General features: G+C 34.6%; 2 protein-coding genes across 4 annotated transcripts in view; one reads left to right on the top strand and one right to left on the bottom strand.

Moving 5' to 3' along the window:
- LOC105229620 (uncharacterized) overlaps window positions 1–10,552 on the bottom strand; it is a 45,480-nt gene extending 34,928 nt beyond the window's left edge. The window contains exons 1-2 of one of the 2 annotated variants that reach the window (XM_011210031.4): window positions 8,446–10,551; window positions 7,106–7,574 (exon numbers count right to left, since the gene is read on the bottom strand). The gene's annotated coding sequence lies outside the window, so the exon portion shown is untranslated. Of the gene's footprint in view, window positions 1–7,105 lie in introns of both variants that reach the window. The other variant, XM_049448300.1, reaches the window with a different exon arrangement.
- The window catches only part of LOC105229621 (nuclear protein localization protein 4 homolog), an 80,907-nt gene that overhangs the window by 47,810 nt on the left and 7,066 nt on the right, over window positions 1–26,031 (top strand). The gene's annotated exons all lie outside the window — the stretch shown is intronic.

Here is a 26,031-nt window from a genome sequence, read left to right on the forward strand (position 1 = left end):
TTCTCTCGAATCTACACAACAAAAAAATCATAATAATTGCATATTAATTGCTCTCACACGCCTCTCATTATTCATTGCCTAGTTATTATAACTAATTAATCCTTGACCTAAACTGGTCAACTTCAAATAATTATAAAACTACCTGAAAAGGTCGAAAGTCGTCTTTGCATAATTAAGTGCTACTAAAACGTGTCTAAAATTTTTATTTCCACTTCAGCTATACAAAAGTGCTCAAGCAAAGGCAGCTGTCGCTCGCAACCACCAGACTTTCGGTCCAGCGTCATTATTAATATTACATTTATGTTTTTCTTCTATATTACGCAAGTATGTCAGTCACCCTCCACACATACACGCATACACATACATACTATAAGTTTGTCAGGTTTTGACTGTTGTATTCACCAAACTGTTTATGGTTTTCATAAAGTAATTTCTATACTTTCTGCCATGATTTTATCCATTCATATACATATGTAGTTGACCTCCACAGCATCTAATAGAACCGAGTTGAAAGTGTACACATGTATATGCTTTCATGCACAATACTTATGTAATTATTTGTATGTGTACTTGCTTATTTGTTGGTGTGCCTGTATAAGTGTCTTTTGATAACCGTAAATAAAAATGTTTTGCGAAAAATTTTGTTGTCCCCTCATTCTGATGTTTGGTTGAAGTAAAATCTTTTTATATATTTTGTAAGTATATATACATATGCGCGAGTATTTGCGGTTTAGTACAGTTACCCGTATATCTAAATGGGTGAAATGAAATAAAGTAAAAAATGCCAAATGAAAAGAACAGTTAAGCAAACAAGGTCGAAAAAATGTTAAATATTTTGTTATGCATTTCAGTTAGGTTTGATTTTTTTTTTTTTTTTTTTGAACTTTGATAATGTGCCACGGATTCATATATATTTCATTTGCCTAAGCTAACGGGTGATTTTTTTGAGGTTAGGATTTTCATGCATTAGTATTTGACAGATCACGTGGGATTTCAGACATGGTGTCAAAGAGAAAGATGCTCAGTATGCTTTGACATTTCATCATGAATAGACTTACTAACGAGCAACGCTTGCAAATCATTGAATTTTATTACCAAAATCAGTGTTCGGTTCGAAAATTTTTTATCGACAAATTTTGTTCAGCGATGAGGCTCATTTCTGGTTGAATGGCTACGTAAATAAGCAAAATTGCCGCATTTGGGGTGAAGAGCAACCAGAAGCCGTTCAAGAACTGCCCATGCATCCCCGAAAAATGCACTGTTTGGTGTGGTTTGTACGCTGGTGGAATCATTGGACCGTATTTTTTCAAAGATGCTGTTGGACGCAACGTTACGGTGAATGGCGATCGCTATCGTTCGATGCTAACAAACTTTTTGTTGCCAAAAATGGAAGAACTGAACTTGGTTGACATGTGGTTTCAACAAGATGGCGCTACATGCCACACAGCTCGCGATTCTATGGCCATTTTGAGGGAAAACTTCGGACAACAATTCATCTCAAGAAATGGACCCGTAAGTTGGCCACCAAGATCATGCGATTTAACGCCTTTAGACTATTTTTTGTGGGGCTACGTCAAGTCTAAAGTCTACAGAAATAAGCCAGCAACTATTCCAGCTTTGGAAGACAACATTTCCGAAGAAATTCGGGCTATTCCGGCCGAAATGCTCGAAAAAGTTGCCCAAAATTGGACTTTCCGAATGGACCACCTAAGACGCAGCCGCGGTCAACATTTAAATGAAATTATCTTCAAAAAGTAAATGTCATGAACCAATCTAACGTTTCAAATAAAGAACCGATGAGATTTTGCAAATTTTATGCGTTTTTTTTTTTAAAAAAGTTATCAAGCTCTTAAAAAATCACCCTTTATATGTGAGGGCGCGGAATTTATAAGGAGCATAATGATTGCATAAATTCTTAGTGAGTTTTTTGTCAAACATACATATTTTCAATTTCATTGTGTTTAAATAGCAAAAGTGGCAGAATCTCAACCAAGTAAGTAGTTGGTGTTATATTGATTAACAGCATGGGCTCTATGAATACCCTGCTTAGGAAATTGTGACCACTGTAGTTCTGTTTTCATTCTACCTCAAAACATATTTGCAGATATGAGTCTTTAAGCGCCGTACAGTTCGGACAGCATAATGCAGCATAAGTGCTTTTTAAAACCTCAATGAAACAACTTCAATGAAAAAGAAGTGCTAAAGTAAGAAAATAAACCAGAACTCGAAAACCAATTGTATTTTACAATTACTATAATTATATTAATATTTATTTAAAAAGAGAGTTTACTCATGAACTAGCACATTTATAGCTGTAATTAAGCGTAAAATTGCCCTTCTCACTTTACCAGCGCTGCATTATAAACCAGCGATATAAATCTGGCAGCTGCATGCCACTACATCAAAATGCTCCAAGAATTAGCTAAACTTATTTGTTATATTTGCTTTCACTAAATTCTCCAGCGTTAAGTGCTCGCATTTCCTCAATTATGCTCACTAACTGATTGATAGACCAGAAAGCGGTTTGGTGCTTAAGATGGCGACTGTCAACATTTTAGTTTGGCGTGCTGTTGAGTGTTACATAAATGATTGATTGATTGTGTGGGCGAGTGAGTAAGTGGGTGACCCGAGCAGTTGGGTGTTGCGTACTCGCTATGTCATACACTTCCTCTCGGCTATTCGTGCATATACATACATACATACTATATGCAGAGTAACAACAGAAATATGGCGTGACTTAACCGCAATTTATGCAAATTCTAATGGAAAACAAATTAGATTTCCTGCTGCCACAAGTGTAAAATGTAAAATGGCAGCAACTTCTCGATTCGGAAGCGGAAAACCAATGAGCGCTCGCCTGTTTGAGTGAAGTGTATGAGGTTATTTTGCAGGTTTTTAAGTTTTTCGTTCGCATAGCAAATAGAAATCCAATTCTCAACCGCTTTGAAATATTATTATTGTGGGGGTTTCTGTTTGTTGCAAAATTTTTTAAAGTTCAGCATATATTTATACATTCCTTAACAAGTGTACCACTTTCCGTATCCACGAGGTTTCTAATTTTGTAAAATATTTATTTAAATTCGCGTGGGTTACATGCAGTAATAGCAAAAAATACGCTGCATAAATAGCGCGTAAAAGTATGTGTGGGCACTAGAGCAGCTGTTAACAGCGTACGAGCTGTATGTCCCAGTTGCTGGTGCGACTTGTCGTATACGCAATTATTGATTTATATACACTCTGCGCTTGCGATAGCGCGTTCTAACGATATACTCGTACGCGAGCGTGCATGCTGCCTACATTTAGGAGCAGATTGTATGTATACGGACAACACGAGAGTCGTGTAATTGGCGCTTTATGTATTCCCACAGGAGTTGGCACAAATAAGTTAGTATGAATAATGTTTGCTCATCATTTTCAAAGTTCTCCTATTTTTTTACTATTATTTTGTACTTTTTTCAAGTGAAATACTGTGCAATATTTTGAAAACTGTCAACCAATCTATTTATACATTTATTTGTTTATTTGCTTTGACAAGCAACCCCCAAACATAAGCCGCTCATAGCCTGACCTTTGTTAAAGTTGTCATTAATTTGTCGAAAATGTCTTCAACTGTTTCAATATCCTTTATGCGCCGCTGCAACCCGTTTCCCGCAACCATCATATTCAGCATTTGAATGCCTGCAATTTAGAAATAGCAAGCGTGCATACTGTTGGCCATGGCAGAGCACTTGATACGGGAATGACAGGCGCACATCATCTTCTTTGTTGTTCTAAAAACGTACACACACAGCATTAAAATGTTAAATATTTCATTTATTTTATATTTTTGTTTGCTTTTAGGCGCGAATCGATTTTCATTGCCTATTCTAACGAGTGAAAAGCTAACACACACTCAAATATGAGAGATACTTTCCGAATTTTATATTGAATACTACAATTGGGAAGCGTCTTTTGAAATAAGTGTTAAATCATTTTGTATCTTCTCGTTATTTACGTCACAAACATACGACGATAGCAATGAAATTTATATGCATTATTTCATATATTATATTTTTCGAAACTGCAATTGGCATTTCTAAGGAATTTAAAAACTTTCTATATGTCTCCTAGAATTAAGATCCAGACGTCTACCGTGCGATTTTGTAACTTGAGACGTCTCAAGTCTCTAAATTTGAGATTTTAAGTTAGAGACAATTTTTGAGACTTGAGATGATATTGCTATTCTGTAAGTGACAGTCACAAAATCTATTACATTTCATTATTCAAATATTAAATTTCCTATAACATAGTCAAAAAACAGAATTATCAGTAAAAATAAAAATATATGTTGACTTTGTTCCATAATATTTACGATATTTATGTAAAATTGATTTATTTTTCATCTTTTCGTGTTTGAGTTGCTTACAAAATATAAAGAAACGACAATCGATTAATATCTATGATGATCTCTATTCAGTATATTCAAAATAGCAGACAAGAGCTCTTTTTAGTTTTGTGACCTGCTAACTACCAGGTCTCAATATTTTGAGACTAACGCTAGAGACTGTTTAGGGAATAGTAACTAGTCTCAAATTGAGGCTTTGCTTCAAAATGTCTCAAATAGAGACTAGAGACTGGTTACAGAATCCCGCTACTATTTTGATGAAAAGTTCAGCTAAACACATTTCTTAAATCTAATCTAAACAATTAGTTTTTCGAAAATGAAAAAAAATGTATTTTTTGAGTTTTCGTAGACTTTGAGACTGTGACATCTATCTTAAAGTGTAAAAGCTGAGCAATACTCACAAACAATTTTACATTTAATTTACATGCATATCTACATTCAGGAATGTCTACTCAAATGTATTAAGAATTAATTGCCTCTTTTTTATTACATCAAACTTGTAACGAGCCTACTACGTGGCGTTTGACTCGCCTATGGCATTTTAATTGAATCATTAGCTGCTCGCACATTCTATTCGTGACGTAATTTCCCTGCATTTCAAAGCGAAAGGCGAATGTGAGGGAACATATGTAATTTACTGTTGACCTGCTGCATAAGCTTTAGAATTCTTATTTCATTGCATAAATGCTAGGTAGTAGCAACTTTTCTTGAGTCAATACTCTGTGTAATGCGTTTTTTTTTGCATTCCCGTGTTTCTGTTTCTTGGTAAATGCATTCACGCAAGTGAATATTGCGCGTGCATCACATATCCCCACATTTTCGATTAATGCTGCTGCACTTTAAGTGCATACGAACATTCGCAGCTTACTTAATAGTTTATATATTTGTATGTGTGTACATATGTGTGCTCGCACACCTAACCCTTGCTCGCTTTTGGGTTGCTCTTGTGCGTTTTCCTTCATATTATCTGTTGCTTTCTTTTACTTCAACATGCAACTGCCACCACAAAATGATAAATCCGGGGGTTTCCATGAAATCTCCTCCTTCACTTTCTTCTCAAGTGACTGCGTGTGGGCGTAAATTAGCAGTCGTTACATTGGTGACATACTGACATTCGGCAAAGTTACGTGAGCTTACGTTAATATCGTTGTAACCGTTACTTTTCTCCTGTCTCTCTTTTGCTTAAGTTGCAGTCAACAAGTCGCATTTTGTCTGCCCTTTTTCAGCATTCATGCATTTATACGGCGAATTGCATGTGTGCATCATTGACCTTGATTTTGCTTACCTAATATGCGCATGAATGGCGGTATTTACTTGTTAGATGTGGGAGACCCAAAGAAAATCATTTGATATTGTGCCTTGATGTGTTAACCCCGTTTTACTGTATGTAGATTAAGGGAAATGTTCAATATTGCGAGAGTACGGTGTGCATTTAAGACTTTTAAAAAGTTCAAGGTTTTGAAACTTTGTGTAAATAATTTTGATTACTCAATGTTCCTACTATCAAAGACTTTGTTTACTTTCTTATTTGATTATTTCGATTCCATATTTTTTTTGGTATTATAATTTATATATATACGTTTATATTCTGATCATTACTCTACCTCTCTACATCTCTTCCTTTATTCACTAACTTCCAAAATACTGACTATCAAAAAATTATTTATGGTGTTTCTATTCGATTAAATATGAAAAGATTTGTAATCTAAACATTTACAAACTCATAATTTTATTAATTGATATATATCGACCGTTCATTTAGTCCATTTATAGCTTACTAATTGACTCAATTAAGCAGAAGTAGGACTTAATATTCTCAATAAAGCTGATACTAGTTTACGCATAATCACACAAAGATCGTATTTGTCGATAAGAACAATCCAAATTAATTTTGCTCTCGTAGGTTGCTTAGAAAACTTGTAGCCCCTTTACGCTTAGGCGCTGGCCTTTTCAAATAATAAATTTCCCCAAACAAGAAGACGAAGTAGCAGGAAAAGGCTATCTACAATACATTCGCTGGCTTATAAAGGGAGACATATGTATGTGTGTATATAGTTGATACATACTTACATAAGTGCTTTATGCTAATTGCGCATTTAATTCACCTCAAAAACCGAATGCTGCTTTTGAGTGTGTGGCTTTACAAAATCAAAAGAAAAGCATTTGTGTACAAACTATTTTAATAGACTGTAAATTTATATTGCTTCTCAAGTGCAAATATCAGCCGAAACCACCATTAAATGCACTCATCGCCCAATTACTTATCTAAAGTAACTCGCACACCACCTGCTGCATACTGGCTCGTGCTATCTAATGCTTAACGTGCATATAGTAAATATGAAAAAAAAAAACTGCAATATAACGAATGTCACATTTGTTAAAACTCATCATATTTTTATTTAATTTTTCGATACCTTCCCTCAAGGAAAATGATTATTTGAGTTATGACTTTATACTGAAAACCATTGCCTTTCTGCTTGCTCACAATCGTAAATGTAAATGATCAAGTTTACTACAGCACAGTGCAATGTCATTCATGCATATACTGTACTGGCTTACATACACACATTCACACACACACACACATTTGCATTTAATTACTCGCATGAGCTGTACATACATATGTAGATTAATGAACGAGTAACACAATTAAATAGGTAAGTAATTAAAAATACATTGTTGTATTAGTAATATGTTGTTGTTGCTTTTATTTTTGCCTACCGTTTCAAATAATCGCTAGACGTTATATCACAGCTAAAAACCATTAATATTTGTTTATAAACACAACATCGTGTGCGTTTATATGTACTATTATTTTGTTGTAGTTGTAGTTGTAACGTGCTTTAATTTAGATTTTTGTAGCAGTTTTTTCTGCTTTGTTCTGTTTATTGTTATTTATTTCCTTATTGCATTTGCCAAATCATTTTTCGCCGGTTTGCTGCCTTTATTTTGCAATTAGTTGTCGCAACAATTTGTTGCAATTAATTTGATTTGTTTGTTGTATTTTTGTTTCTCTCTTATTTCACGCTTATTTTTATTTGTAATTTAATTTTGTGTAATTTTCTAATTTTTTTTTTAATATTTATTTTTTGTTTTCAATTTAACTAGTTCGACTATTGGAGGGCTTACTTTATTGATTCCTTATGCTTGCATATATTTAATTAATGGAGCTTCTGCTACGCTGCCGCAACTAGAAATAGGTTTAAAAAGTATTTTTAATTAAATTTATTGCAAGAAGTTAGTATCTTTAATATAATAATATAATCTTTTATTTTCAATTCACAACGTTCAACCTAAGTTATTTAAATGATTTTATGGGTATTTTTCGTTTTTGTTTTTAATTTTTTTTCAATTTTTTTTTTTAAATTGTTTTTTTAATTTTTTTTTTTTATTTTTTTTTAATTTTTTTTTATTTTTTTTTTAATATTTTTTTCAAAAATTACTCAAAAAATTTTCATCATGGGTTACTACTTTCGTTGAAAGGACCTTATATCGCCGTATGTTAGAATTTTTTGCAAAGAAAATTTATTTAAGGAAACTCAAAACTTTGGCGACTTTTTTGTGTTTGCCTTTCTAGACCTATTCCTTTGATTTAAAAAGTGTTTAATGATATTTTATTGAGCTTCCATCGATCGAAAGCACCATCGCTTTGGTATTGATTACTATCTGAAATATTTTATGACTACCCATTTATAGTGAGGGCTAGAATTCGTTATAGAAAACAAGGGAGGGGCTTAATCCTTTTATTTTTATTTATTATTATTACTATTTATTTATATATTATTCTTGCTATTATTATTATTTTTATTTTTTTTATTTAGTGACCTTTAACTAGATGGCATACAAATTTTACTAAATTTTATTTCCCGCTCCTTATTTTTTCTTTTCCATAATTTTAATAATTTTTACATTTATTTATTTTTATTTTATTTAAAATTTTGAACTAGTTTCTTTTATGTTTACTTATTTTTTTTTTTAATTTTTCAAATTTCAATTATATTTTATTTTGCACCCTCAACTTCTCATTTAAGCACATTTGCAAACTAAACTTATTTACTCACTTTTTGCAATATAATTATTATTGTTAACACATGTATTTATGCAATTTGCAATTTTTAGTTTTTTTGTAGTTCTTTATTTGTTTATGCTTGGCGTAGCACATGTGGCACTTTACTCGTGCATGTCGCATGCAACAGTGTTCACTTTGGCAACATGAAGCGCAACATGACGCCAAGTTTCGCGGGCGCGTCACCGGCGGCTCATTTATTTATTTGATTTTTATTTTTTTTTTTAGATCAACTTTAAATTTGTTTGTGTTGTCAGTGTGTGCCTATGTATGTGTGTATTAGTCCTATACTAATACTTGTGTCTGCTTAACAAGTTGCTTAGGAACTTTTGCTTATCAACATATTGTTGCTTCTCCGTATCAATTCGAATCGGTGGTGTATAATGCGCGTTTGCTTAGTGTGAGAGTGTGTTTGTGTTGCTTATTACTGCTACCTGGCTACCTGCTTACTGGCAATACTATTAATTTCATTTATTGCATTATTCCTTTGTGTTGGTGGGGTGTTTCTTGTTCTTGTATTTTCTTTGTTGGCTTCCGTTGTCGTGCGAGATTGTCTTTGGGTCTTACTATTATTTCTTCACAATACTCCCATCTCTAATTTGTAATTGTATATACATATATGTTTGTATGTATTTCGCATTCACTTTGGCAACAACAAAGCTCTCTGCTTTGCTACTGTCTTCTGCCGTGCGTTCTGTGCTCTCTATTGGGCTCTCTTCGCGCCTGGACGCTCAGGCGTCAACGCTGAAAAGCCAGCAGCTATTTTCAAAAGTGACATATGTTAACGCGTTTAATGTTGTTTTATTGGAAATTTGTATTTCAAATAATATTGGTATTAATGGCAATACATTTCTTATTTTTATTATTTATATCTACTAATTATTTTTGTTCAATTATTAACTGTTGCATTTGAATCGGAGTGGCTGTGCGGAGTGGAGTGCGCTAGTGGTCAGCTAGTGAACCCTTTTGCCTTCGTTTGCACAGTTGTGACGTTGGTGCAGGCGTACAAAGTATTGGAAGTAACAAAGTAGCAGCTAATAGTTAGCACCATTTGGGGGAAAAGTAATGATTTTTTTTTTTCATAGATTTTCACACTAGCAAAGCACCTCTCGTCTCCTGTTAATAGCGCTCTACACGTTTTGTTTTTGTATTATCACATATTTTGCACAGTTACTTTATTTTAATTTGTTTCTCTTCAACCCGCACGCAAAATTTTGACAAACTTTCTTTATTATTTCATCTCATTTGCAAATATTCTTCCCCGACGCTGCGAAAGATTGCGCAAAACGCTTAAGGAAAACTGTTGTATGGCAATTAGAAAAAGTAAATATTGTCTCCCCTATATTTTTATTGTAAAAAAAAACCGTTGCTTTGCGCAAATTTTGTTTGAAAATGTTTCTGCGTGTTTGTCCTCCGCGCCGTCGGACAGTTCGATTGCAAATGTACGCTTACGCTCGCGATTTTGTAAATTTCACTTTCAAAATGAATTTCTTGCTCTAATGGGAGAAAGCTTTTTCGCCAGCAGAACAAAACACTCTATACACTCTAATGTGTTAACATCTGCTCTGATGGCACACTGTGAAGCTTGTTAGGTGAGGGTGTAAATAATTTCTTTCTTGCTGTAATATGAATATCAGTAACTGTAGAGGGGCTGCACCACCCTGACATTTATGTGCATATGAGACACTCGCTCTCCCACTTAATCTCTCTCTTTCCTATTCTCTGCAAAGTTTCGTAAAAAAGCTTCTTCGGAATCTTTGTAGTAGGGGTTGCGTTGGGCTGAAAATTGCTGTGCCTGTCTATTCCGTACAGCATGCTTTCTCTTGCGCTCTCCTTGGTGCAAGGTCTTTTCTCTCAATTATCCGCATCATTGTAGTCATTTCTTGCACTGCTTTTGTGGTTTGTCAGAGTCAATGTCGACATTAAAATAGTTAAAGTTTACCAAAAACAAAACAGGTTGCGTCTGCAAATAAACAAAACAGTTAAGTAAAAATAGTATGAGCTGTGCTTTTGCTCAGATTCTCTTTGTTTTGCTCTCCAATTTTTTAACGAGTATACTGTTCTAGAGCGACGGGCCCTTTATTTTGCTGCTATTTACGGCACATATGTATATAGCTTACAGTTATAAATACACTAGTTTTCCATACGGTTTTGGTATATGTATGAGGTATGTATCTGAGTTTGTCAGCCAAATTCTGCGTAAAAAGGTAGTGCATAAATATATACGCGCAGATATTGTTTATGTGTGTATGTATGTATGAACCTCATAAAGCTCAGCACATGCAACACGTTAATCTCACTGCTTACTGCTACACCAGTGACGCACGTGCTTTCAGCTTCAAGGTATTTTGATGATAAAAACAATATCGCTCAGCGGATAGAATATTAATAAAAAAAATAATAAAAAACATTAAAAAAACCAAACGAAAAATGTGAAAATAATTGTACCTAACAATTAAATAATAATAAATATAAAATTTTCACTAAGTAAATCCTTCTCTAAAAGCAAAAAAAAACTAAAATTTATCCAAATAAAGTAATCTAGACATCTTTACTTCCTAAATACAGCTGTAATTAGTGGCATAGCATTAGGAGGTTAATCATTAAATTAAAGGCTGCAATTAAGCAATTAGGTTAGTTTTAGCGAAGACACTTACCTTATGAAAGTAAACAGACGTTTTCAAACAATCGCTTTGTACATTCGGTGCAAATTACCAAACTTGGAATAAAAAATATCAATAAAATATATTTCTAATATGATTATTTAAAATTGAAAGTCTTATGTGGCTATTTCAAAGATGTATTTAGTTATTTCATTTATCTAGGTCTCAAACCTTTACATTAATTTTTATTAAAAAAAATACCCTGTTATATTATAATTTGAAGCAAATATGCTACTTGCCGCTTTCTTTTAAAAATATTTACCAGTGTTTACGAATCACACATATGCATGTACATATAAAAATTTTTATATAAGAATATTTCTACGTCCTCGAATTTGCAAGGACTATCCAAAAGAGTTGCCCGCAACGCAGTTTTATTATGTGTGTGCACATGACCCTACTGTATGATTCTTTGGGGGATTACAAGATTAAGTGCAAAATACCATGAGAAGACAAAATGCGTATCATTGTCTGACAGATATACATATGTACAAACACACAGACAATTGTTTGAAATCTTCAGCATCAAAGTCGCTAAAATATATTAACGAGTGCGTACCGCATAAGTTGAGCTCGCGAGTATACCAATAACATATTTTACATATATACATGTGTATTCTGAGTCCATCGTATACATACATATACATCTATGCATTGTATTTACTCAAAAACATTTATTACTGTCGAATTTTGTTAAGAAGAGCTGGTAGCGAACAGCGGAACAGAGCCGATACTTTACACTGCAAGACTTTTGAGTCCTCTCAATTTGTTGATTTTATTCTTTAAATTTATTTTACGCAAAACTTGTATATATTTGTATGAATTTAATAAATTTGTATGTATATTACAATTATACACATTTGATACTTCTGTTATGGTCCTGCAAGAGCACGTGAGCTGGCACCTTCTGTATACTTACTGGCTCTGCTCGCACGCAGTCGCAGTTTTTTCTCGTACGCTTTATGCTTTTTCAAATATGTTTTTTTTTCAGGCACTGGGTTTTGTTTGCGTTAATTTTCTTTTTGCGCTCTCTGCTTTGCGTTGCTTTTGGTTGGTAAATGCCTCTCTATTTTGCTTTCGTTGACCTTTGATTCTTTTCCACGATAAGTACTATACGTCTTCCAGGTTTTTATATTCTTGCAACATGTTGCTATAGAGTATGATAGATCTCTTCATCTAACGGTTGTTTGTATCACCTAAAAATAATCGAGTTAGATACGAGTATAGGGTTGTATATGCATAAATAATCAGGATGAGGCGAAATTAGTGTGACTGTCTGTCTGCCCGTATGTCCGTCTGTTAACCTGTACTCCAATCTGCTTAGAAAATGAAAACACAAAATTCCTAGTATTTTTACAGTATCGAAATATACACATACGAAACTAAAAGAGTTAGCGTAAGGAACAGATACGCTTCTGATATAAATATTGTATAACCAATATGATACGCGTATAATTTGTTCAAATCACTGCGGATAAGAGTTTAGGAAAAAATTTCTTTGTACCACAACACCAACCATTAATTGACTGTGTATAGTTGACAGTACAGTTTTATATTGCAAAATATAATGGGCATCTTTATTGTTTATATTAAAGGTCAGAAAGAGACTCCCTTTCTCAAAAACTCCACGATTCCACGATTTCAGATTTTCTTCAAATTATACTGAATACGAGTACAATCTTTAGCGCCTTAACGCCGTTAAAAGTGGGTATTCATTCCTTTGAGGCTGTTTCACAAAATGCTGGCATGCCTTAAGAAGCAATCTTCGAAATATAGCAGTACATCATATTCATTTACTAATTTGAAGCTTTTAATTGTATTTCAGACTTCAAACTCCTATCGCCATGATTTATTTTTTGAAAAAGTTGGTTGCAAACTCCACATTCTACATTTTCTCTTAAGACCCTTTTCTACTAGTTATATATAATATGTACGATATATGGCATATGCTATACACAACTAAATATGTATATACAGTATAAGCATTTGATTTTCGTACTTTGAATTTCTCGGCACATTCTCACCCATCTGTTTGCTTAGTTTAACGCTTTGTGAAGTGTGTAGTGTGTAAGCACTCAGTAAATTGCACAAATATAACACACATACAAACATGAGAATGTCCATTAGCCTCTACTTATGTAGATTTAGAAATGAAAATCAAATATTGGCCTTATAGATTTTCCTATAAAACTTAAGTGGTCACATATTTGAATATCAAAATCCTTTGCACGCACACACTCAATGATTTACTTTTCGAATTAATTCAATATGTCCATCTATTTATTAGCAAATATTTGCTAGATTTTCAATAGTCTATTTTTATTAAATGTTATATTTTCATTCATAATAAATTTTCTTATTTTCTTTGCAGGTAAGTGTGACTATATTGTCTAACTGGTAAATGATAAGTGATGGTCCACTCAATGGCTTTGTGGTTGTTGTCCGAAAGTAAGTGAAATTAAAATTTATTTCCTCATAATGTCAGATTTAGTGTCATGATTGCGGATATATTCTCTCGTCCAGTGTTCTGTTTCTGACTCACATATACATACATTGCTTATGCATACATACATATCTCGGTTTCAATATTAAGTGTTTTGTATCTTAATATTTTTATAGTCTCTGGCACTGGCACGCAACAGCTCTTACTTGGCTGGTTTGGTAAATGAAAAATCACGTCGGCTGGATTTAAAATTTAACATCATAGACTCATACATACATACATACATGCACTCTACTTATGCAACTCACTCCAAATGTTCTTTGTTCTCACACGCTCATTTAAACTGCAAATTACTTATACGCCACCGGTGGGAATGCAATTGTAAACCGTGGTCTGCCCGCTGGCGTTGTGCGCAATGTGATTTGCAATTACCAGTTTTCAGTTAACACTTTGCCCCTTTACATTTTCAACTTGGTTTTCTCAAGGGAAGACACTGACAAGTACTTAAAGCGAGTACATAGATTTGAGAGAGCGCGTGCAACGAAGATGACTAGGAGTTAGTGCGCACTGCATCTAACAGCATAGTCATTTGGTATACCTAAGTAGTTAGTCCCAAAAGCGCCAAGAGGCGAGCAGTTGTTTCACGTCTGGGTGATGTTTGCTGCTGTTGACGCGATATAAATTTCGAGCTTTCGCTTCATTTCTATTATCTTTGCTTTTTTTTAAATGTTTAGATTTTTTCTATTGCAATCAGTGGCTGAGAGAAGTTGTATTTAAGCTCATTATTATCACAATGTAATATAATAAGCTCTACAGCTCCCTCATTAATGTAGGAAATAGATACAAAACCGAAATCAGCCCTAGATATCTGGGTATGATTGGTACTTCTTTGCGTTGTCGAATTATTTTTTTACATACTAAAGGTGCAATACCAGTGTGACACTTTCAAAAAAAAAAAAAAAATTTGTTTATTTGCTTGTTTGATAGGTTATATTTCCATAAATATCTTGTGAAATGGGGAAGGTTGTATCTTGATGATTGTTTTTCAAAATGACGCCATTTTGTTAATTTTTGATATTTTTTAAAGATGGTAGTTCATTGAATTGAAATATCTTTAAGTCTAATAAGCTTTTAAAATTTTTTTGTTTGAGCTACTCATTTGGTCGGAATCGTGCCAGCAGTTGGGGCACTTTTTTTTTTGGCATCTCCGAATACAGCCCATATCTCTGTTATTTTGCAACATTTTTGTAAAAAAAAAATCTTAAAATATAGCTGAAAATATACCTTATTACGTTCAAAGAAGTTCGAATTATTCCATTGCGTACTTTCTCTTAAAAAAAATCACGAAAATCGCCTAATTTTTCATGCGTCACGCTGGTATAGCCCCTTAAATACAAAGAAATCTAGTATCTGTAGTATAGGTTCAGAAGAGAAGTCAAGAGATAATCGACTCATCTCAAATATAATGAAGAAGGAAAGAGTCCGTGATGTTTCTACGATACGTAAACGTGAAGCTATGGTTGCTATCTAAAAATAATAAAAATGAAAGCATAATTCGTGGAAAATATCGCCAACTCAAGATGTGTGTTTTATAGGGTTTTTTCTCGAACTTGATCATTTACGACTTAGCAGCAATGGAAATTCGTATTCTGTATTCACCTATTTGCCTTTTGGAATTATTGAGATAGAAACCCTACCCGAGTTATGTTATGATGAAGTACCTTAATGCCGATAATACCTTCTTCGTCTTAAACTGAAATAGACGCGCAAAACTTTCGTCTAAAATGAATATTTTTGTTGTTCTTCTTGCAATGATATGCGAATATTCGTTTGGCCGCAAATAGCAGTGCTAAACGTCAAGCGATCTACTGTGTCATTGTCATTGCCACCGCCACTGTCACCGAATAAATGACTGCTCGCTTGACTGCCTGTGATTTTATAGTAATTATGACTCAGTTTGCTTGGTTGATGACGTTTCCCGTGGTGGTGGTGTAGTGTCATGAGCATATCGCAGCCATTTAAGCATTTGCGAGCGCACACAAGTCAATTGTTTACGAGCAGTTGACATACTTACATGCACATGCATGCACATACTCACAAGTATACATCACTTGCGTGCATAGTGTTGAAAATGCGAATAATATATGAAAAGTAGAAAACAATCAGCGCCCCATTCACACACCTCTTCGTTGCACACCTACCCACCTATTGCCGTCTCCATATTTAATTGCTCACTCAAAAGTTATAGTATTAGCAATGTCTGTTGACTCTGGCAATCGCTCAGTTCATCCAGTTCACGACAGCAATGTCAGCTTTTGTTGCGCCATAAATATTTCATTTCCATATGCACACTAATTTTTACACCACCCGCCCGCCCGCAGCGCCTGTCACCCCGCATCTCCTTTTAAATATTGTAAGTGGCAAGTTGTAACCACAACCACAGCTACATAGTTTCACCGTTACGGTGTTTCGGTTTCCATTTGTGAAGCCACATTTTGCGGCGTTGTGTGTGCTGTGTACGCCCCTTCCCCGTGTCTTGATTTGCATTTTACGTGCATTTATGTGATCTGTCAGTTCCCAGTAAAGCGGCAAGTAAACAAAGTTCCAAAAGCGCGCCCAAAGAAATTTTGAGAATATCAAGATACAAAAGCATCGTTTGACCTGAAAATTTTCAGCAGTTTTGCGACAGAGGCGGTATGTTGCCAACCAATGCGTGAAATCGAACAAAAGAAATTGATTATGGAATACACGTCGTAATTGCCAAAAACGTTGTGAATTTCAATACTGCCATTTTGAAAAGTTGCTTCAAGTTAACCCTAGACGGCTGTACTTTGTGTAAGTGTATGACAAGTGAGTTGTAAGAGTTGATGGTTTGGGTTTAGAAGTAGTTCAAGAAATAAGTAAGGCTTGAAGTGAAAGAGCCACCATTTTTAGGTTAGCAAAAGATTTCACTAAAGCATTGTTGATTATTTATAATGTGATTTATTTAATTACTTTTTTGTCGTATTAGTAGTATGTGAGTATGTGGCACTTATATAAAACTTTAGTCAACACTTTCCAAACAGTTTTTTGACTAAATTATGTAAATAATACGTATAAAAGTATATGCAAAATAAGACCTATTTTCTCCTTGAGCTATAAGTGGATGAAACACCATTGACTGAGTTTGTTTATGCGTGCTATAAGACCACCGTTCCGACCGTTCCCATGACAATCGAATTTATACGATCGGAATGGACCAGCATTTTTATCCAGCCGACCGTTGTCAATTTTGCAGCTGCCCTCAAAATCATTTGGGAAATATTTTCAGTGGCAAAACACTTGACGTCCGGAAGAAGCTACAGCGGTTAACAATATAACTATCACAGCCGTTAATTTAGAATCAGACGGCCTATCATTTAGTCTTCATCATACTCAATCCACTTAGCTGAAGAGGTTGTAAAATAAACTGCTACAAAAAATTTTTAATCGTGATTAAATAAGCAATAAAGTTCTCTCCTGGACGCACTTTCCCTTTTATAACGACAAATATTATATAAACACCAACTAAGCTATTCGTCCCACAACTCAAAGCTTTTCTGGCATAATAATTTATTAATAGCTGGTTGTTTGCAATTTGCAATTAAAAATTCACGGGACGTACAGTAAGATTAACGGACAGACTAATCAAAATCAACTTAAGTTCAATCAATGCGCGATTAGTCTTTTAGTGAGCCTTGTTTGAGGATAATATTTGTGATTGCAGCTTACAACATGTATAGGGTTTTAAAATGAAGTGGAGAGTATTTTGTGACCGTAATATTTTTAATTGTAATACATGGTGTTAACATCTGCATACTTTAGGTATCATCTGATCAAAGATTACCCGGACTAATCCTTTTACGAGTAATTTGATCATTTAGAAAAGTCTTGAAGTTTGTGTGAATTTTCTACAAACTTCACACTATCAAAAACTATATACCAAACCACTGACAATCTAACGAAGTTGCTGTAGAAAGTTAGAAAATTTAACGTCTAGCGGTGTTAACTATTTGAGTACTGAAAAGTATCAAGTGAAGATCGTGACGTAGTAACAAATCCATTCCTTTTTACAGTGATAATCGAATCAATCAAGAAAGGGCGAAAAAATGTTTTGCTAATATTAGAGAATCAACAGTGGTCCCCAACATCCCTCATACATGATTTCAACACAATTTATTGTTGATGGAGATGATGATGCTGAGAAAGTGGGAAAGACGATATGAAATAAAAACTAATCATATTGAAAAAAATATTTAATTTTAGTTATAAAATCGTTTTTTGTTGAATTTTTTGCAGCTTACGATAAATTGAATGATAATAGATCACAGTTTGAAAATCAAATTAAACAAAATATAACAGATCTTGTCGTAATAAATGTTCGAACTGCAACAGCGTTTATGGATATTGTTAACTTGACTAATAGCCATAGCTAAAATTGACAATAAATTTTTGATGTGTTAATTTTTCAACTACCCACACTGGCAGCGAAGTCCCCAGCCGTGCATTTAACCAATTATGTTTGTATGTATGCCAAAATCACTGGCACAGCTATTAACGAGATGTGTTAAATTTCATTTAGCAAAGTTTTCCACTGAGTGGCTTTGGCACGAGCTAAAATGTCGCGACACAAACGAAACAAGTGTTAAGTTAATGGTTTTAAAATTGAAATTACCGCCGCTTTTGTAGCGATTAAAATCACTCGCCACTTGGCAGTGCTGTGATATCAGCACTTCAGTTGACATGAGTGCCGTGCTGATACACATACATACGAGTATATGTATATATATTTCTACATACATATATGCATATGCACATATATATTTTATATCCAAAAGAACTTGGCTGGGATTCAAAGTAACTTTTTTGTCGACAAAAATCAACACTTTCAAATGCACTCAAACGCTCGTTGTTAGCTTAACAAAGTGGCTGGAGACGTCCCAAAGGGAGGTGCACTAGTTGTCCGACCCTTGGCAGCTGCAAGCGCACGAAATAATAGAGACAAAATGAAAAAGAAATGAAAGTAAATAGTTATGAGCAAATAATAATTTTTCTTTCGCTTTTCCGCCGTCACAAGTGTAATAATAAAGTTAAGTCGAACGAAGTTGTTGGTGTAAGGCATGTAAAATCCTTTTAGCCTGACGGTGAAAGTAGAGAATAAAAGTCCCAAGCAGAAAATAAAAGTCAAAAAATCAAGTAGCTTCACTTAATTTGACTGGTTGTGCTCAGGTCGAAAGGTAGTCGAGAGAAGTTAGCAACCGTCAAACGGAAATAGAAATTTGTCTTACTAAAACAGAAAACAGCATATTTATATAAAACATACGTATAAACAACTTGTGTATAGAGTTTTTGTTCAACGCTTTTTATCACTTTACTTAACTGTATCATAATAACAACAGTACTTCTACGAAAGTTAAATGCCCCTTCCGGTGTTTGTGGGCGTTTACGCCATTTGCTCTGGCTTAGGCTTTCTTTGTGCTGTTTGGTTTTGCCCCGCTTCTACTATCCGTCAGTTGTCCTGCATGCTACATAACAAACATTAATGGCTATTTATTGCTATATATACATATATATATATATGTATATGTATATATATAAATATTTATCCAAATGGTATAATTTCCTGAAGCTCAGTTCAGCCATTGTATTTGCACGCCTTCAGTGTGCTCATAAGCTCATCCTTTCTGTTTCTGTGTGCTTGTTTCATTTTATAGCTTCGTTCAATCTCGCTATCCTTTTGGTGTCTTTATTCCTCGTAAAGTAATATTCCGTCGATTTTTAATTAAGCTATGGAAATAACTACTGTCGTTGTGAGCTGGTAAGCTGATATTAAGCATTTTGTTGCTGGCAATGAATATTCAACAAAATTGGAATTTGCCTTCGCGGGTTTTTGCTTATACATACATATACGAAAATTGAGTATAGCCGGAGTGAATGTTATGTTCAAGCGTTCAATTCCTAAATGGCGAATAATCCTTTATCTTACTTTATACTTATATATAAGTATAACGACCTGTCTTTATCATACTTAATTGTATGGTACTGTGAAGGTTTTTAAAGCAATTGGGTGGGCGACCAAGGTGTCCACTATTCTTAAGGCAATCAAACACTCAGAATATAGTGTTAGGCTCCCAACCATACGTATCACGTGGGACTTGACTACATTTCCTAAAAATAATTATGGAATACTTTATTTTACTACAAGAATAATAATCGAACTCAAAACGTCAATATTATATTTCTGTTATCCTTCATGCTTTTCTTTTCTTTTCTATGCCCAGACCATTAAGCCTGTGATAATTCTGATAGTTTTTAGAGAAAATCAAAACCGATTCCGTCTTACCTTTGGAACTGTTGCATGTGGTTTTATTCTTGCTATCTAAAGAATCAGCGTCCCTTGATTGCAGTTACCAGAGTGTATGTATGTAGTTCTTCTTAACCTCTCATTGTTTTATATACTTGGCAGAGAGGTTTTCTGCTTCCCCATATATTTTCTTAGTATAAAATGGCTAGTCACCACCTTGAAATGCATCAACATTTTTTTCTCTTAAATTATGTTTTCTTCAAATCAATTAAAAGGGCACCTTAGCCATATACAGAAATGATGAAAAACATGTCCAATGTGGGTTAATGTTTCAGGTTAATTCCTTAACATTAGAAAATGACATGGATACTTACCTCATGACAGAAGTATAATTGAATTTATTTTTTTTTTTCGGTATTACATAGTACCTAATAATTCCAGTAACACTGGCAAGATCTGAGAACGCAAAGTTTTTCCATTGACTACAGTGCCACCCTTGCCATAATCCATATTTATTTTAGAATATTTCACATCTATCTCTCGCAAACACACACCGAAATGCAGTATATATGAATTATGTGGTTTTGGGAATTCGGTATTCATATCAGCAGCTGCAACTGACAGCAATGGCAACCTGTAAATATTTTATTTTTCAACAATAATAAGATATGTTTGCACACCCGTGTGCACAAGTATATACATACACGCCCAGGTACATTGTGTGCAAAGTTTTCGCCGAAATTTATACACATACTCCAAAAGCTGCAGAAGTGAACATTTCCGAAATTTCATACTGCCAAGTGCATGCCAATCGAAAGCAGTGCATCCGCTGAACAAGTTTGCACATACACCCTCACACGCATTCATATTCATGTGGCAAGTGTTTTAAAATACACGTGCCAGCGAATACGGTGTAAGTAACTGAAAATAGGCCAAGGGCAAAACTACGATATCAGCAGATGTCTTACGATTATTTCTACAACACCAGCTCATTCAATTAAATACCAAAATGTGGAGTCCTAAACTTAGGCGCAGTCTCTATCTCAAGCCACCAGTGTCATTGGCATTGAACATAGAAGCAATGTTGCAAATTGTAACCGAAAAGCAAACACTTTCCGCTGACATTGAAAGCAGACAATTATATGGCTCTGGAAGGCTGTTGGAAGTTTACTTAGAATTTTTATGAGCAGAAGTGTTACATATGCAGAAGATCAATAGCTGATAAAATATACACTTGTATATTATTTTCAGTAATTTTTATATAATTTCATTCCTGATCAAAGAATTTACCAATTTTGCTGACCACAGCAAAATGAGCTCTCTCTTTGCTATGTTATCCATTAATTTTTCTACCACCTCAATTGGCTTAGCTATTTCTACGGCACGAATGTTTCTTTGAGCTCGTTAATGGTCTGAGGATTTCTGGTATATGCTGAGCTTTTCAAGTAACCTTACTAGCGGAAGTCATGGACAGTCAAGTTTGGAGATTTCAACATCAAATGTCCAGACGCTGTTTGACCATATTCCAACAGATGTGGCTGATCGGTCAGCAATGGTCGGTACTCTTTCTGACAGCATTAATATCAATGGTTTGAACGTTTTCGTTCTGGTGTAGAGGTGGTCGAAGATGTGCCTCGCTCCGGAAGGCCTGTCGTCGAAAATTGCGATAAAATCGCTGAATTGGTCGAAAGAGACCGGCATAGTAGCAGCCGTAGCATCGGTCAAGAGCTGGGCATGAGTCATCAAAAATTCATTTCAACTTCAATAAAAAAAAAAATTCAATAAAAATACCGCAAGACTTTACCCAAATTAGAAATATTAGAATTCTACTTTCACACCAGATTTTATGTCTTAATTGAACTTCTTGCGGTGTCAACTCATCTGTCAGTTGGATGTCAGTTACATGAAAATATCTAAAGGACCACAGTTTCTCTTTTTTCTAGTTCAAAGATGTTTATTTAATTCAAAGTAATATTTCTATACACTAGTATGAGCAAAAAAAAAGTCCCCCACAAAGTAATCCCCCTTGGCCCGAACGTACTTGTGCCAATGTTTTTTCCATCCTCGAAACAGTTGTTAAAGCCCATTTCCGGAATAGCCTTCTATGCGCGTAGCCATTCACATTAATGTCTTCAATTGACTCAAAACAGTTTCGCCGGAGCGGTCGTTTCAGTTTGCTGAATAGCCAGAAGTCACACGAAGCTAAATTAGACAAATGCGGTGATAGTGGCACGTTATGGGTAGAAAATTTGGCGAAAAACTTACAAAGAATCAATACAGTAATGCACTATCGTGGTGCCTAACGCTCAAATAGTATTCCTTGTTGAAAGTTGGGCCGGTCGGAAGGAATGAGGAGTGCACCAAATCTAGATTATCGAATAAAACTGTCCATAACCTTGATTTTTGTCCTTCTTTGACGTGATTTTTTTGACTACGGCTCATATTAGCCACGATATTCGGCCGATTGATCGTCTGTTTCCGGGTCGTAAGCATAGATCCAAAACTCATCGCCTGTAATAATAGGTTTCATAACATCCTGGTAGTCGGAAAACATTGTTTCACAGTGGTTATAGGGTTTTAGCGTTGTTGACACTAATGCTTATTTTGATCTGACATTTAGCTCAGATGTCACTGACACTCACACCAACCTAGAAAAAATATATTTCTACGAATAGGTTTTCACACGAAATTTAAATTAAAAAGTCTTGCTATTTTTTTCCCACTGTAGTAACCTACCTTATCTTATAGTTATCACTATTTCCAAAGTTCTTCAAAAAGTAAGACCTGCACACCACATTTTCCATATACTTATTTAACATTTTATGAACGAAAGTAATTGCAACCTATGCGAGAAAGTTATGGTTGCATCTTCATCATCGGTCCACAAACAAAAGACTTTTTAGGCGCTCATAACGGACGCACGCAACAAAGAAGCAACAACTACAATTCGTTTATTCGTTTACTTAAAATAAATGATACTGACAAAGAAGTAGTCAACAACTATCTCTTTTGCACGTGAAGCATGTATTTTTGTTTAGCACTCGTTTTTTTCCGCTTTCTTTGACCTTTTCCTTGTTTTACTAAAGCTTCAAGAAAAAAGTTAAATTTTTCATATATAAACAATATGTGCATGTATTTGTATATTTTTGTGACGGGTCAAGGATCCAACTCTCGACACAATGGCATAATTTTTCATTCGTGATTTTTTATTAAGCTCCCGAAATCATTTGATTACATTCACTTTATATTGCTTAATATTTAATGAGAACCAATCGCAAGTGATTGATTTGATTCAATGTTGTTCATTGTCAGAACAAATTTCTTTGCTTTCGAATTCGTTGCGAATTTGCTGTAAAGTGTGCAAGTTAGGTTCTGCTTGACATTAGGATGGGATAAATAAAATTTAAAATTGCAAAGTTGATTTTACCGTAAGTAACGCGCCATATGTAACGGTTGTTTGTAAGTTTCTACGGGCTTGTTCGATAAATATCCATATGCACGATTTTTCCGTATATTCTGGGTTTAAAGCATTCCTATTCAACCTAGAAATGATTTTGTCAAACTATGGGGTTTCATTAAAATCTTTATATATATAAATCTTCTGACCGTGTGTTTGCATTTGAACTGCTCCTAAACGGATGAACCGATTTTGATGAAATTTTGTGTGTATGTTCAAGGAGATTCGAGAATGGTTTAGATTTATAATTTGGTCGACTGGAAAATGTTTTTTTAAATTATTTTTTCATTTTTAATCTATTGTTAATTTTGGAATGTTTGACCGATAGATGGCGCTACCATCCCAGTATCCAATATTCAAACCTTAAATTGGCGTAAACGTGTATTAAACAAAACGATGCCAAAGTAAGCGGCGACATCTGTGAATCAAGTTTTTATATTGAGGACAGAGTTCGTTCTTAAGTAATAAATTGGGTGATTCAATACATCTATGGGTAGCTATAACATTTTTTCATACCTGCTAACTATTGGAGGGGGTATCTTGACAGGCAATTTAAAATTAGAAAAGGTCTGGCATAAAAAAATAGCGGCATAACTGAAGTGTTGATAAAAAATTTGAGATATACAGAAATCTTTTCGAAGCATTGCACAGAGCAATACAATATTTAAACGGGAACTATGAATACATATATGCGTACAATTTCAAACTGATCCTTCCTGAAAAATATTAAAATTGCTAAATATTGGGAATGGTAGAATAGAACTGCAATCAAATACACAATGCAATGAATTAAAACTGGCTCATTTATCATTCGATGAATAATATACCACGGGCATCCCAAAAGACTGATGCCATAACCTTGCCAGCCGATTTTTTTGTCTTTCCACGCTTGAGAACCGTTTCTTAATATGCAGTCCACCAGGCTGACAATCGATTGGACTCGATTGATTTCACTGATGCACAGCCCAAATTCAATAGTATTTTTACCCCAAAAACCAATTCTTTCTTAATGCACGAAATGATTTTTGATTCATTTTTGTTGCTTCATCAGAAATGCGATTATTCCTTAACTAATACTTATAATCTAACAAATAGAAATCATATGGATGGTATTAGTAGTACTACCTATGTATCAGCCACAGTAAAACGTAGGCGGGTCCTCTAGTATGGTATATTTTCCAACATACTTACTTTCAGCCCTAGTATATAAGTTTTGTTCCACTTCATGCAGAAAAAAAGTTTGCTTCATTCTTTTATTTGATTTGTTTTCGAAAACATTTCTAAGATTTAACAATACCCTAAATAAACAATAGATATGTTGCCCTGGTATAAGAAATACGTTATTGCATATCGAATGCCACCCTGTGAATGTACATCATCTTGGTATCCAAAATTAATTTATATTAAACAACATTTTCGCAAACCAAATTCCTTTAATCGATTAACTCAAATATGTTTTACAACTTTTTTATTGTAATTCAAGCAAATTATGCCAAATTTAAACGTTAGGCTGAGTACATAGTGGAGTAAAGATAATGGGTTTTGACGAGCAAAGCATGAAAAAGAAAATGAAGAAAAAAAATAAACACGAATTTCTTTACGATTGAGTTGCTTTGACTTTAAAAGTTCCAAATCTAATCTTTCATACCTTTCCTTAATAATCACAATAACAAAATTTATTATTCCATTGTTGAGACTGGGAAGCTGCCTCAATCAATGGCTTTTCTCACCTGATACATAAACTACCAAAATTTCAAGAATTTTTTCCGACACTTAAACGTTATTGTCAATCAACTTTGGTCTATTTTTAGGCTTTATTTCGTAAAATATTTATGCTGTTATTTATACTTTGCTCCACACGTATGTATATTTTCATCAGCATCCACGTTTCCCCGCTTAATGCTTCTGCAAAGTGGCGGAAATCTGCAATGCAAAAATAACACAAATTCAAAACAGGACAACAAATGATTTCATTTAAGGCACTATGGAGCTTACAACTGTAACAATAACAACAAATGAATTTTATCTATCGGCAATGAAGACATTCCCACACATCACTAACTGCTAAATACCACCCGCTACCACTACAAGGACCCGTCACTCATTCGATTTCACTTTCCAGCAACCACAAGTCCTTCGCACCGAGCGAATTTGTTTGTGATTCAATTGCACCTGATGCAATTGCGCTGAATTCCGCATCAGCAAGCAGGCGCTTGTGACACGTTTTCGCTATCAGCAACCAAATATTACCCTGTTGCACAAACATACATACACACATACATATATACACAATTCCGAGCGGTGGTTGGTGTTGCGGTTGGTCGCTTGGGGGCTAGCTCGTTGGCGAAAGAAATTCGCATGAGCGCGCTGTAGTAGCCTTCAAACTAACAGTGTTACATTTTTCCAGTTTATACCAACAGCAATTCCTCATACACACATACTGCTTGCTCACCAACCCACGCAGCACACACAATCGCGCCGCAAAAATAGCAAGGACAGTACGTAAATTCACTTAAATACATGTACTACACGCATACAAACATAATCATATGCATACGAACACATATTAACACTTACAAACTGCATAAGTCAGTATACTAGCCGACGTGGCGTATACGCAACATAACGCCAGTCTTTGTAGCTTGCTACCTCGCTACGTACGCTCGCAAAACATCAGTTATCCCGCAGTAGCCACC

This window comes from Bactrocera dorsalis, chromosome 2, assembly GCF_023373825.1.
Source record: "Bactrocera dorsalis isolate Fly_Bdor chromosome 2, ASM2337382v1, whole genome shotgun sequence".
NCBI lineage: Eukaryota > Metazoa > Arthropoda > Insecta > Diptera > Tephritidae > Bactrocera > Bactrocera dorsalis.